Source organism: Choloepus didactylus, chromosome 1 (assembly GCF_015220235.1).
Source record: "Choloepus didactylus isolate mChoDid1 chromosome 1, mChoDid1.pri, whole genome shotgun sequence".
In the NCBI taxonomy this organism is placed as follows: domain Eukaryota; kingdom Metazoa; phylum Chordata; class Mammalia; order Pilosa; family Megalonychidae; genus Choloepus; species Choloepus didactylus.
This window is the reverse complement of record NC_051307.1, coordinates 107,027,742-107,041,710: the sequence shown is the minus strand read 5'-3', so window position 1 is coordinate 107,041,710 and position 13,969 is coordinate 107,027,742.

Sequence of the window (13,969 nt, the reverse complement as noted above, 5' to 3'; positions counted from 1 at the left end):
AAAGATGAGCAAGGAGCAGGAATACTGGGAAAAACTGTCAGCACCTCAGGCTCCATACTAAGCATAAGGTAGCAGCTGCCCACTGCTGGAAAAAGAGGCAGAAGGTGATTATAACAACAATGAGAAAACAAACTCAGCTGAACTGTTAACTAGATTGTCCCTCCTTGGAATTTCATTTTACCTTGTTACCTGACAGAAGAACATACAATGCCCATTTTCAGGAGTAAATATTTTTCTCATCAGTTCCTCTTGTTAGTCTATATATAATGTCTGGCATTCAATAAAAAATTGCAGAATACATGGAAAAGCAAGCAAGTAAACAAACAAAAATCCAAGAACCCATTTTCAAGAGATGAGTAATCAACAAAACCAAACCTAGACATGAATCAGAAACTAGCAGACAGGGACTTTAATTATAATTAATGTGTTAAAGGATCTAGTGGAAAAGATGGACCATCTACATAAACAGATGGGGAATTTTAGAAGAGAATGTAAACTATGAAAAGAGTGTATTGGACATACTAGAAATTTAGAAGTTAACTTGATATCAGAGATGAAGTTTCCTTTGATAGGCTTATTGACAGACTGAGTGCAGCTGAGGAAGAAGGAATATGTGGACTTGAAAACATGTCAATAGAAATGATCCAAACTGAAACACAAAGAAGGGAAAAGAAGAGTGACATGGAGAGGAAAAAGAGTGATGTGGGAAGAAAAAAGAAGTAATGAAAAAATTATAGTCTAACTTTTCAATCTATCTAGCTATTTCTATTGATGGAAAGAGGGAGCCAGCCCGTGCCACTACTGCTATCATTGTCATTTTTCTTCCTTCATTACTACATTCCTTAGTGCTTCTTTATTCTTGCTGCTTTCTGGTTTTGATATTCACAGTGGTGAGGGAAGGCTACATCCCACTTCACAGAAGAAAGCCAGGTTCTTTTGGTATAACTTAAGACAACTTCCCAGGAGTTGAATCTGAAGGCATTTTGAATTAAATGCTTTTGTGCTTCTCAAAATGATATGTCTCTAAGGAGTTCAAACCAATGATATGTTGGTATGCCTGGTCCCTTGGTTTTCTCCTATTTAAGAATTAATGTCTTACTCTAAAAAAGGAAAACGAAGTGGGAGGACTTACACTCCCTGACTTTGAAGCTTATTATAAAGTCACAGTTGTCAAAACAGCATGGTACTGGCACAAAGATAGACATATAGATCAATGGAATCGAATTGAGAATTCAGAGATAGACCCTCAGATCTATGGCCGACTGATCTTTGATAAGGCCCCCAAAGTCACTGAACTGAGTCATAATGGTCTTTTCAACAAATGGGGCTGGGAGAGTTGGATATCCATATCCAAAAGAATGATAGAGGACCCCTACCTCACCCCCTACACAAAAATTAACTCAAAATGGACCAAAGATCTCAATATAAAAGAAAGTACCATAAAACTCCTAGAAGATAATGTAGGAAAACATCTTCAAGACCTTGTATTAGGCGGCCACTTCCTAGACTTTACACCCAAAGCACAAGCAACAAAAGAGAAAATAGATAAATGGGAACTCCTCAAGCTTAGAAGTTTCTGCACCTCAAAGAAATTTCTCAAAAAGGTAAAGAGGCAGCCAACTCAATGGGAAAAAATTTTTGGAAACCATGTATCTGACAAAAGACTGATATCTTGTATATATAAAGAAATCCTACAACTCAATGACAATAGTACAGACAGCCCAATTATAAAATGGGCAAAAGATATGAAAAGACTTCTCTGAAGAGGAAATACAAATGGCCAAGAAACACATGAAAAAATGTTCAGCTTCACTAGCTATTAGAGAGATGCAAATTAAGACCACAATGAGATACCATCTAACACCGATTAGAATGGCTGCCATTAAACAAACAGGAAACTACAAATGCTGGAGGGGATGTGGAGAAATTGGAACTCTTATTCATTGTTGGTGGGATTGTATAATGGTTCAGCCACTCTGGAAGTCAGTCTGGCAGCTCCTTAGAAAACTAGATACAGAGTTACCATTTGATCCAGCGATAGCACTTCTCGGTATATACCCAGAAGATTGGAAAGCAGTGACATGAAGAGATATCTGCACGCCAATGTTCATAGCAGCATTATTCACAGTTGCCAAGAGATGGAAACAACCCAAATGTCCTTCAACAGATGAGTGGATAAAAAAAATGTGGTATATACACACGATGGAATACTACACAGCAGTAAGAAGGAATGATCTCGTGAAACATATGACAACATGGATGAACCTTGAAGACATAATGCTGAGCGAAATAAGCCAGGCACAAAAAGAGAAATATGCTACCACAAATGTGAACTTTGAAAAATGTAAAACAAATGGTTTATAATGTAGAATGTAGGGGAACTAGCAATAGAGAGCAATTAAGGAAGGGGGAACAATAATCCAAGAAGAACAGATAAGCTATTTAATGTTCTGGGGATGCCCAGGAATGACTATGGTCTGTTAATTTCTGATGGATATAGTTGGAACAAGTTCACAGAAATGTTGCTATATTAGGTAACTTTCTTGGGGTAAAGTAGGAACATGTTGGAAGTAAAGCAGTTATCTTAGGTTAGTTGTCTTTTTCTTACTCCCTTGTTATGGTCTCTTTGAAATGTTCTTTTAGTGTATGTTTTTTTTTTTTTTAATTTTCTTTTTCATACAGTTGTTTAAAAAAAAGAGAAAAAGTTAAAAAAGAAAAAAAAACAAGGAAAAAAATATGTAGAGCCCCCTTGAGGAGTCTGTGGAGAATGCAGGGGTATTGGCCTACCCCACCTCGATGGTTGCTAACATGACCACAGACATAGGGGCTGGTGGTTTGATGGGTTGGGCCCTCTACCATAGGTTTTACCCTTGGGAAGATGGTTGCTGCAAAGGAGAGGCTAGGCCTCCCTATAATTGTGCCTAAGAGCCTCCTCCCGAGTGCCTCTTTGTTGCTTGGATGTTGCCCTCTCTCTCTAGCTAAGCCAACTTGAAAGGTGAGATCACTGCCCTCCCCTGTACGTGGGATCAGACACCCAGGGGAGTGAATCTCCCTGGCAACGTGGAATATGACTCCCGGGGAGGAATGTGGACCTGGCATCGTGGGACGGAGAACGTCTTCTTGACCAAAAGGGGGATGTGAAAGGAAATGAAATGAGCTTCAGTGGCAGAGAGATTCCAAAAGGAGCCAAGAGGTCACTCTGGTGGGCACTCTTATGCACAATTTAGACAACCCTTTTTAGGTTCTGAAGAGTTGGGGTAGCTGGTGGTGGATACCTGAAACTATCAAACTACAACCCAGAACCCATGAATCTCGAAGACAATTGTATAAAAATGTATCTTATGAGGGGTGACAATGGGATTGGGAAAGCCATAAGGACCACACTCCACTTTGTCTAGTTTATGGATGGATGAGTAGAAAAATAGGGGAAGGAAACAAACAAACAAACAGACAAAGGTACCCAGTGTTCTTTTTTACTTTAATTGCTCTTTTTCACTTTAATTATTATTCTTGTTATTTTTGTGTGTGTGCTGATGAAGGTGTCAGGGATTGATTTAGGTGATGAATGTACAGCTATGTAATGGTACTGTGAACAGTCGAATGTACGATTTGTTTTGTATGACTGCGTGGTATGTGAATATATCTCAATAAAATGAAGATTAAAAAAAAAAAAAAGAATAGAGGTGAAGAAATGCCCATAAAATATTAAGTGAAAAAAAGGAGACAAACTTATGTACATTATGCTCTTGATTTTCTTTAACCGAAATTCATATGTATACACAGAAATTGCTAGAAGGAAATGTACCAAACTGTAGTGATTATCTGGCTGCCAGGATTACCAATGACTTTATTTGTTTCCATATGTTTTTCTGTATTTTCCAAGTCCTCTAAACTGAGCAAGTATTACTCTTGTAATGAGGAAAAATAAATGAAAAAAAAAAAAAAAAAGAATTAATGTCTTAAGGACATCCTTATTTCAAGTTGTAGTACCCTTTGTCTCCTCCCTTCTCTGTTTGAAAATGTTAGTTCTTCATTGTCAGGTATTTTCTGTCAGCTCCAGAATCATCTTTACTCATTTTCTTGGTAGCCTAGGGAGGTCCTCAAGCCCATCAGGGTTCCAGAAGTCTTCCCTGACCTCTCAGTGTCCTCAGTCTCCCAAATTGTCATGTAAACCCTCTGCTTATTGTCTTGACCTCTTTCCCTCCTCATTCAGGTATTTTGAAGAGTTTCTGCATTTTTGGTTGATGAACAGTTTTTTTTTTTTTTTTTAATGTGGTGGTCTTTCATATTTGCTCAAGTAATCTGTAAGAATGTATATTGTGTCACTGTTTTAAAAGGAAAAAAAAGAAACATCTTGAATCTCCCTCAGGAGAATGGATGAATGAGTTTTAGTGGACTCGACATTCATTGAAATAAAATTCAACAATGAATTGTAGAGCTCCTATCAATGTGGATCAATCTCAAGAAACATAATGTTAAATATAGCAAGTTTCAGAAGCATCTTATTTATTTTTATAAAAATGAAAAATAGTACATATTCTTCTGGATGATAAACACCAGTTTCACAACAGTGATTAAGTCTAAGAATTAGAGAGGAGAACGTGACTTTGGAAGAAAACAAAGGGTTCCAAAAGGTTTGTTTTTTGGAAAATACCTGACACAGTAGTGAAAAACATGAATTAGTAGTAGGAAAAAGGTGAATTATTGTAAAGTTACTTGTGGACTAGAATTGGAATGCTCTTCAGAAACAGGCAGCTTCAGAGACTGATTACCCTCTCTACTTCCCTCTCACAGCCTCTGAACTGTAACCAAGGAGGAATTATCTTACCAAATTTGTTAATTACTATATGACAGGGAGTGCTGCAATTGCAAAGCTCCTGTTTTGGGCTTGGATCCCTTGGTCAGGGCAGCAGGCTAGGTTGGCACTCTCAAAAGTGTGCAGTGGGCTGGTAGCAGTTCCCAAGAGGTCAGGGCATGGTCCTTACCCTACTGCAGTTTGTCCCCTCCTCAGCATCCTGTACATATCTCTATCATTGCATGTACCTACTGGCATTGTAATTAGTGGAGTTTCTGTCTCTCTTATCAGACTATTAGTTCTTCAAGCCCTCTTTCTCTGGCACATAGTAGGTGCTTAATAAATATGGGATGAATGTGAGTGTATCCTTTTAAGAGATGCATGTGTGCATGTGTGTATTTAACACAAGTACAGATTGCTGGGCCTTACCCTAGAGTTTCTGATTCAATAAGTCTGGTTAGGGCCTAAGAATTTGCATTTCTAACAAGTTCCTAGGTGATGCTGATACTGCAGGTCCAGAGGTCACACATTAAGAACCACTGCATTAGAAAAATCCTGAAAAAGAACATAGGATCCTATTGTTTTTGTAACTGTCCTGTAAGTTTGTAAGTATTTAAAAATAAAAAGTTGAAAAAAAAATCTATGCAGTATAGAGAGATGTCTTGAGGGAATTTTTAAGAACAATGACATTTCATGGGGGTGGGGAGGTGGGTGGTTGTATAACCCTAATAGAGTTATTTTCATTTTGGAAAATAAAAATATAAGCTATTTAATGCAAAGATTTTTATGTGAAGTTATATATCAAACAATCAACTTGAATGCAAAGATGAGGTGTTTTGACTTCTAAGATACAATTTCATTTTCACAAATAAGGAAAAATATGTTCAGTGCCTTTTTTTGATCCCAGGGATTTGTCTTATTGGCCTCTCATATCCTAATGACTTTCTCCTCTTGTTTTTGCATTTGAGAGCTTATTGTTTGATAAGTTTGCATAAAAAATCTTTGTGTTTAATAGCTTATTTTTTATTTTCCAAAATAGTAACTTTATTGGGGTTTTCTTGGTTACAAATATATTTGAGTCAAAATATATAAAATATCATAAAAGGAGAGATGTTTTGAATTCCACAACCACCCTTCCCCATCTCCATGAGATGTCGTTTTTGTTAATATCTTCTCTATACTGCACAGCTTTTTTTCAAAAAAAAACTTTTCATTTTGAAATACTTCCAAACTTACAAGATAGTTACAAAAATAATACAACCCCATGAGAGAGCTCAACATGCCTCTACCTCCCCGCAGATACCCAAATCCACCAATTTTAACCTTTTGCAACATTTGCAAAATGACATTTTATGTATCTGCCCATCAGTCTATCCATCTATCTATCCATCTATCTGTTAATCCATTTTCTGAACACTTGAATGTAGGTTGTGTACATACATTGTGTTCTTTGAACACTTCATACTGGCATATACATTTACTAAGACTAAGGATAAATTTATTTAGATATCCACCTTAAATACAATTATCAAGTTCAAGAAATTTAACATTGACATAAAGCTTGCTGTCTATATGGTGGCTTGGAGCTCTGTACCCCAGAAAAACATATTTTTAAATTTAATCCATTCTTGTGGCTGTGAACCCCTGTAAATAGGACTTTTTTTTTTTTTTTTTTTTTTTTTTTTTACAATTCAGGAATAGATTTGACTGCTGTAAGAGCTCACAATCCAGGGACCATTACAATAATCATTTCCCTCTTAGACTGTGCTCTAAGATTCAATTCTGAGTTTACACATTGTAGTCAGTCCATATTGGTGAGGCGTTATAGTGTTTGCCCTTGTTTCTGGTGTACTTCACTCAAAATGCTGTCCACAGGATCCATTCACCTCGTTGCGTGTCTCACAACTTCACTCCTTCTCATAATTGCTCAATATTCTATTGCATGCATACACCACAGTTCACCATTCTGTTCCTCAGTCAGTGTACCCTTAGGCCACCTCCACTCACTGCAAATCATGAATACTGCCTCCATAAACACCAATGTGCAAATGTCCATTCATGTCTCTGCTCTCAGATCTTCCAAGTACATACCCCATAGTGAGGTTGCAGGACCTTGTGGCCCCCACATACTTAGCTTCTTGTGGAACCACCACAGTGACCTACAGAAAGGCTACACCATTCTGCTTCCTTATCAACAGTAAATAGGTACATCCGTCTCTCCATGTTTTCTTCAGCACTTTTACCTCTTGTAAATCGGACTTTTGATGAGAGTAGTTAAGGTGTGGCCCAACTGAATCAGGATGGGTCTTAATATTAATACTGAAGGCCTTATAGGGAAGGTCACATAGATAAAGACAAAGGGAACAGCCAGAAAGAAGCTGGAAGTCAAACGAACTGAAAAGCCAGGACAGGCCACCATGTGCTTTGCCATGTGAACAGAGAAGCCAAGAACCAAGGATCACTGGTATCCAACCCCAGTACTCTACAGTCTGCTGGGAGAAAGCATTGCCTTGATGACACCTTGATTTTGGACTTCTCCCAAGCTCAAGGCCGTGAGCCAGTGAATTTCCATCATTTGAGCCATTGTATGGTATTTGTTTTAACAGCCAAGAAACTGAAACAGTCTATATTCCTTTTTTTCATGTATCCCAATAATGTTCATTTTTTTTTTTTTTAATTAGAGAAGTTGTAGGTTTACAGAAATTTTCTGTATTTGATGCAGAAAATTCAGGGTTTCCATATACTCCCCCTATTACTAATACCTTACATTAGTGTGGTACATTTGCTGCAGTTGATGAAAGAATATTATTATAATTGTACTATTAACTATGGTCCATGGTTATATTAGGGTTTTGAGCCTTCTCTTTGCACTCATTAGATGCCATCTGGTAGGATCAAGTATTGCCTTTAATTGTCATTGTCTTTTTAGTTGCTCTTTTTTTTTTTTTTTTTTTCTTTTTGCAGAAAACCAACTGACCTTTATTGAGAGTCTACCCATGACAGGCACTCTGCTGCTTGCTTCATGTATTATTTTTAATGCAATTTTATTGAGATATAGTCACACACCATAGAAACCATCTGTTTTAGTTTGCTAATGCTGTGGAATGCAAAACACCAGAGATGGATTGGCTTTTATAAAAAGGGGGTTTATTTTGCTACACAGTCATAGTCTTAAGGCCATAAAGTGTCCAAGGTAACACAACAGTAATCGGGTACCTTCACTGGAGGATGGCCAATGGCATCTGGAAAACCTCTGTTAGCTGGGAAGGTACATGGCTGGCGTCTGCTCCAAAGTTCTGGTTTCAAAATGGCTTTCTCCCAGGACATTCCTCTCTAGCAAGCTTGCTCCTCTTCAAAACGTCACTCACAGCTGCACTGAGTTCCTTCTGTTATGTCAGCTCATTTATATGGCTCCACTGATCAACTTAAACCCACCCTGGATGGGTGGAGCAACACCTCCATGGAAATTACCCAGTCAGAGTCATCACCCACAGCTGGGTGGGGTGCATTCCAAAGAAACACTCAAAGAATTACAGTCTGATCAACACTGATAACGTCTGCCCATACAAGATTACATCAAAGATAATGGCATTTGGGGGACATAATACATTCAAACTGGCACACCATCTGAAGGATATAATCACTGGCTCACAGTATCATCTCATAGTTGTGCATACATCCCCATGATCAAAATTAGAACATTTTCATTACTCCAGAAAAGAAATAAAAATAAAAAAGAAGACCCAAATCCTCCTTCACCCCTTGTCCCCCCCATTATTGACCCATAGTATCGGTGCAGTAAATTTGTTACTTTTGATGAAGGATTATTAAAATATTACTGTTAACTATTGTCCATACTTTGCAATAATAAAATATTACTGTTAACTGTAGTCCATACTTTGCAATCTATTATTAACTCCTTGTAATAGTGTTATACATTTGTTCTAATTCATGGAAAGAACTTTTTTATATTTGTACAGACATTGTCCACCACAAGATTCACTGTGTTACATATTCCCATGTTTTAACCTCCAACTTTCCTTCTGTTGATGTACATGACTCTAAACTTCCTCCTTCCACCACATTCACACACCATTCAGCACTGTTAATCTCACAATAACATGCTGCCATCACCTCTGTCCATTTCCAAACATTTAAGTTCAATCTAGTTAAATATTCTGTGCATATTAAGCAACCACTCCCCAAACCATCCTCCATAGCAGCTGTACCATGTTATTTTCACACCAGCAGTGAATAAGTGTTCCAGTTTCTCCACATCCTCTCCAATACTTGTAGTTTCCTGTTGTTTAATAGCGTCCATTCTAGTAGGTGTGAGATGATACCTCATTGTGTGTTTGGTTTGCATTTCCCTAATAGCTGGTGAAGCTGAGCATTTTTTTCATGTGCTTTTTAACCATCTGTATTTCCTCTTTGAAAAAATGTCTATTCATGCCTTTTGCCCATTTAAAAAAAATTGGGTTGTTTGCCGTTTAATTATTGAGTTGTAGGATTTCTTTATATATACTGGATATCAAACCCTTATCAGATATGTGGTTTCCAAATATTTTTCCCATTGAGTCAGCTGCCTTTTCACCCTTTGACAAAGTCCTTTGAAGCACTGAAGTAATCAGTTTTGAGGAGTTCCCATTTATCTATTTTTCTTTTGTTGCTTGTGCTTTGGGTGTAAAGCCTAAGAAACTACCGCCTATCATTAGATCTTGAAGGTGTTTCCCTACATTTTCTTCTAGGAGTCTTATGGTATGGGTTCTTATATCTAGGTCTTTGATCTATTTTGAGTTAATTTTTGAATAGGGTGTGAGATAGGGATTCTCTTTTGGATAGGGATATCTAGTTCTCCAACACTATTTATTGAAGAGACTGTTCTGTTCCAGTTGAGTGGACTGGGGAGCCTTATAAAAAATCAGTTGATTTAGCAAAGTAGCGGGATACAAGATTAATGCACATAAGTCAGTAATGTTTCTATATGCTAGAAATGAACAAACTGAAGAGACACTCAAGAAAAAGATACCATTTTCAATAGCAACTAAAAAAATCAAGTACCTAGGAATCAACTTAACCAAAGATGTAAAAGACCTATACAAAGAAAACTACATAACTCTACTAAAAGAAATAGAAGGGGACCTTAAAAGATGGAAAAATATTCCATGTTCATGGATAGGAAGGCTAAATGTCATTAAGATGTCAATTCTACCCAAACTCATCTACAGATTCAATGCAATCCCAATCAAAATTCCAACAACCTACTTTGCAGACTTGGAAAAGCTAGTTATCAGATATATTTGGAAAGGGAAGATGCCTCGAATTGCTAAAGACACTCTAAAAAAGAAAAACGAAGTGGGAGGACTTACACTCCCTGACTTTGAAGCTTATTATAAAGCCACAGTTGCCAAAACAGCATGGTACTGGCACAAAGATAGACATATAGATCAATGGAATCGAATTGAGAATTCAGAGATAGACCCTCAGATCTATGGCCGACTGATCTTTGATAAGGCCCCCAAAGTCACCGAACTGAGCCATAATGGTCTTTTCAACAAATGGGGCTGGGAGAGTTGGATATCCATATCCAAAAGAATGAAAGAGGACCCCTACCTCACCCCCTACACAAAAATTAACTCAAAATGGACCAAAGATCTCAATATAAAAGAAAGTACCATTAAACTCCTAGAAGATAATGTAGGAAAACATCTTCAAGACCTTGTATTAGGAGGCCACTTCCTAGACTTTACACCCAAAGCACAAGCAACAAAAGAGAAAATAGATAAATGGGAACTCCTCAAGCTTAGAAGTTTCTGCACCTCCAAGGAATTTCTCAAAAAGGTAAAGAGGCAGCCAACTCAATGGGAAAAAATTTTTGGAAACCATGTATCTGACAAAAGACTGATATCTTGCATATACAAAGAAATCCTACAACTCAATGACAATAGTACAGACAGCCCAATTATAAAATGGGCAAAAGATATGAAAAGACAGTTCTCTGAAGAGGAAATACAAATGGCCAAGAAACACATGAAAAAATGTTCAGCTTCACTAGCTATTAGAGAGATGCAAATTAAGACCACAATGAGATACCATCTAACACCGGTTAGAATGGCTGCCATTAAACAAACAGGAAACTACAAATGCTGGAGGGGATGTGGAGAAATTGGAACTCTTATTCATTGTTGGTGGGACTGTATAATGGTTCAGCCACTCTGGAAGTCAGTCTGGCAGTTCCTTAGAAAACTAGAGATAGAGCTACCATTCGATCCAGCGATTGCACTTCTCGGGATATACCCGGAAGATCGGAAAGCAGTGACACGAACAGATATCTGCACGCCAATGTTCATAGCAGCATTATTCACAATTGCCAAGAGATGGAAACAACCCAAATGTCCATCAACAGATGAGTGGATAAATAAAATGTGGTATATACACACGATGGAATACTACGCGGCAGTAAGAAGGAATGATCTGGTGAAACATATGACAACATGGATGAACCTTGAAGACATAATGCTGAGCGAAATAAGCCAGGCACAAAAAGAGAAATATTATATGCTACCACTAATGTGAACTTTGAAAAATGTAAAACAAATGGTTTATAATGTAGAATGTAGGGGAACTAGCAGTAGAGAGCAATTAAGGAAGGGGGAACAATAATCCAAGAAGAACAGATAAGCTATTTAACGTTCTGGGGATGCCCAGAAATGACTATGGTCTGTTAATTTCTGATGGATGTAGTAGGAACAAGTTCACTGAAATGTTGCTATAGTATGTAACTTTCTTGGGGTAAAGTAGGAACATGTTGGAAGTTAAGCAGTTATCTTAGGTTAGTTGTCTTTTTCTTACTCCCTTGCTATGGTCTCTTTGAAATGTTCTTTTATTGTATGTTTGTTTTCTTTTTAACTTTTTTTTTCATACAGTTGATTTGAAAAAAGAAGGGAAAGTTAAAAAAAAAAAAAAAAAGAAAAAAGACAAACAAGGAAAAAAAAAAAAAACAAAAAAAAAAACGATGTAGTGCCCCCTTGAGGAGCCTGTGGAGAATGCAGGGGTATTCGCCTACCCCACCTCCATGGTTGCTAACATGACCACAGACATAGGGGACTGGTGGTTTGATGGGTTGAGCCCTCTACCATAAGTTTTACCCTTGGGAAGACGGTTGCTGCAAAGGAGAGGCTAGGCCTCCCTGTATTTGTGCCTAAGAGTCTCCTCCTGAATGCCTCTTTGTTGCTCAGATGTGGCCCTCTCTCTCTGGCTAAGCCAACTTGAAAGGTGAAATCACTGCCCTCCCCCCTACGTGGGATCAGACACCCAGGGAAGTGAATCTCCCTGGCAACGTGGAATATGACTCCCGGGGAGGAATGTAGACCCGGCATCGTGGGATGGAGAACATCTTCTTGACCAAAAGGGGGATGTGAAAGGAAATGAAATAAGCTTCAGTGGCAGAGAGATTCCAAAACGAGCCGAGAGATCACTCTGGTGGGCACTCTTACGCACACTTTAGACAACCTTTTTTAGGTTCTAAAGAATTGGGGTAGCTGGTGGTGGATACCTGAAACTATTAAACTACAACCCAGAACCCATGAATCTCGAAGACAGTTGTATAAAAATGTAGCTTATGAGGGGTGACAGTGGGATTGGGAATGCCATAAGGACCAAACTCCACTTTGTCTAGTTTATGGATCGATGTGTAGAAAAGTAGGGGAAGCAAACAAACAGACAAAGGTACCTAGTGTTCTTTTTTACTTCAATTGCTCTTTTTCACTCTAATTATTATTCTTGTTATTTTTGTGTGTGTGCTAATGAAGGTGTCAGGGATTGATTTAGGTGATGAATGTACAACTATGTAATGGTACTGTAAACAATCGAAAGTACAATTTGTTTTGTATGACTGCGTGGTATGTGAATATATCTCAATAAAATGATGATTAAAAAAAAAAAAAAAAAAAAAAATCAGTTGACCAGATAGAAACGCCATTGATTTTGTTGTTGTTGTTTACTTATCTCTTTTTTTAATGCAATTTTTATTGACATATATTTACATACCATACAGTCATCCAAAGTGTACAATCCGTTGTTCACAGTGTCATCATATAGTTGTGCATTCACCACAATCAATTTTGAACATTTTCATTACTCTAAGAAATAAAAATGAAAAGAATAAAAATTTTAAAAAAGTATGAAAGAACACCCAAAGCATCTCATACTCCTTTTCCCTCCTATTATTCATTTACTTTTTGTCCCCCTTTTTTCTACTCATGTATCTCCACACAATGGATAAAGGGAGTGGGAGCCACAAGGTTTTCATAATCACACAGTCATCCCGTATAAGCTATATAATTATAAAGTCATCTTCAAGAATCAGGATACTGGATAGCAGTTCAACAGTTTCAAGTATTTCCTTCTAACTATTCTAAAAATACTAATAACTAAAAAGGGATATCTATAAAATGCACAAGAATAACATCCAGAATTACCTCTCAACTCCATTTAAAATCTCTCAGTCACTGAAACTTTATTTTGTTTCATTTCTTTTCCACTTTTTGGTTCAGAAATCTTTCTCAATCCCATGATGCTGGGCCCAGGCTCATCCCCAGGAGTCAAGTCCCACAGTGCCAGGGAGATTTACATCCCAGGGAGTCATGTCCCATGTAGGGGGGGAAGGCAGTGAGTTTACCTGCAGTGTTGGATTAGAGAGAGAGGCCACATTTGAGCAATGAAACGGGTTCTCTGAGGTGACTCTTAGACACAGTTATAAGTAGGCTTAGCCTCTACTTTGCAGTAGCAAGCTTCATAAGGGCAAGCCCCAAGATCGACAGCTTGGCCTCATACAATGGTAGTCCCAATGCTTCTGAGAATATTAGAAATTACCCAGGTGGGGAAGTTTAGTATTTCCAATTTTTCCCCGGTCCCTCAAAGGGGCATTCCAAATACATTTTTATTCTCTGCCCAAATTGCTCTGGGATGTATAGGGGCTTCATGCTAACCTGTATGAATCAATCAAATCTCACCCCCTATTCAAGGTTCCATGTAATTATGGTGTTTGAATAAACTGACTATACAAGTTAAATTATATAGTGTGCTACAGAATATATAGATTTTCCACCAAATAAACATCAGTTCCTTTGGTCTCACATAGAAGTTAAAGTTTTAAAATACAGTCAATATCAT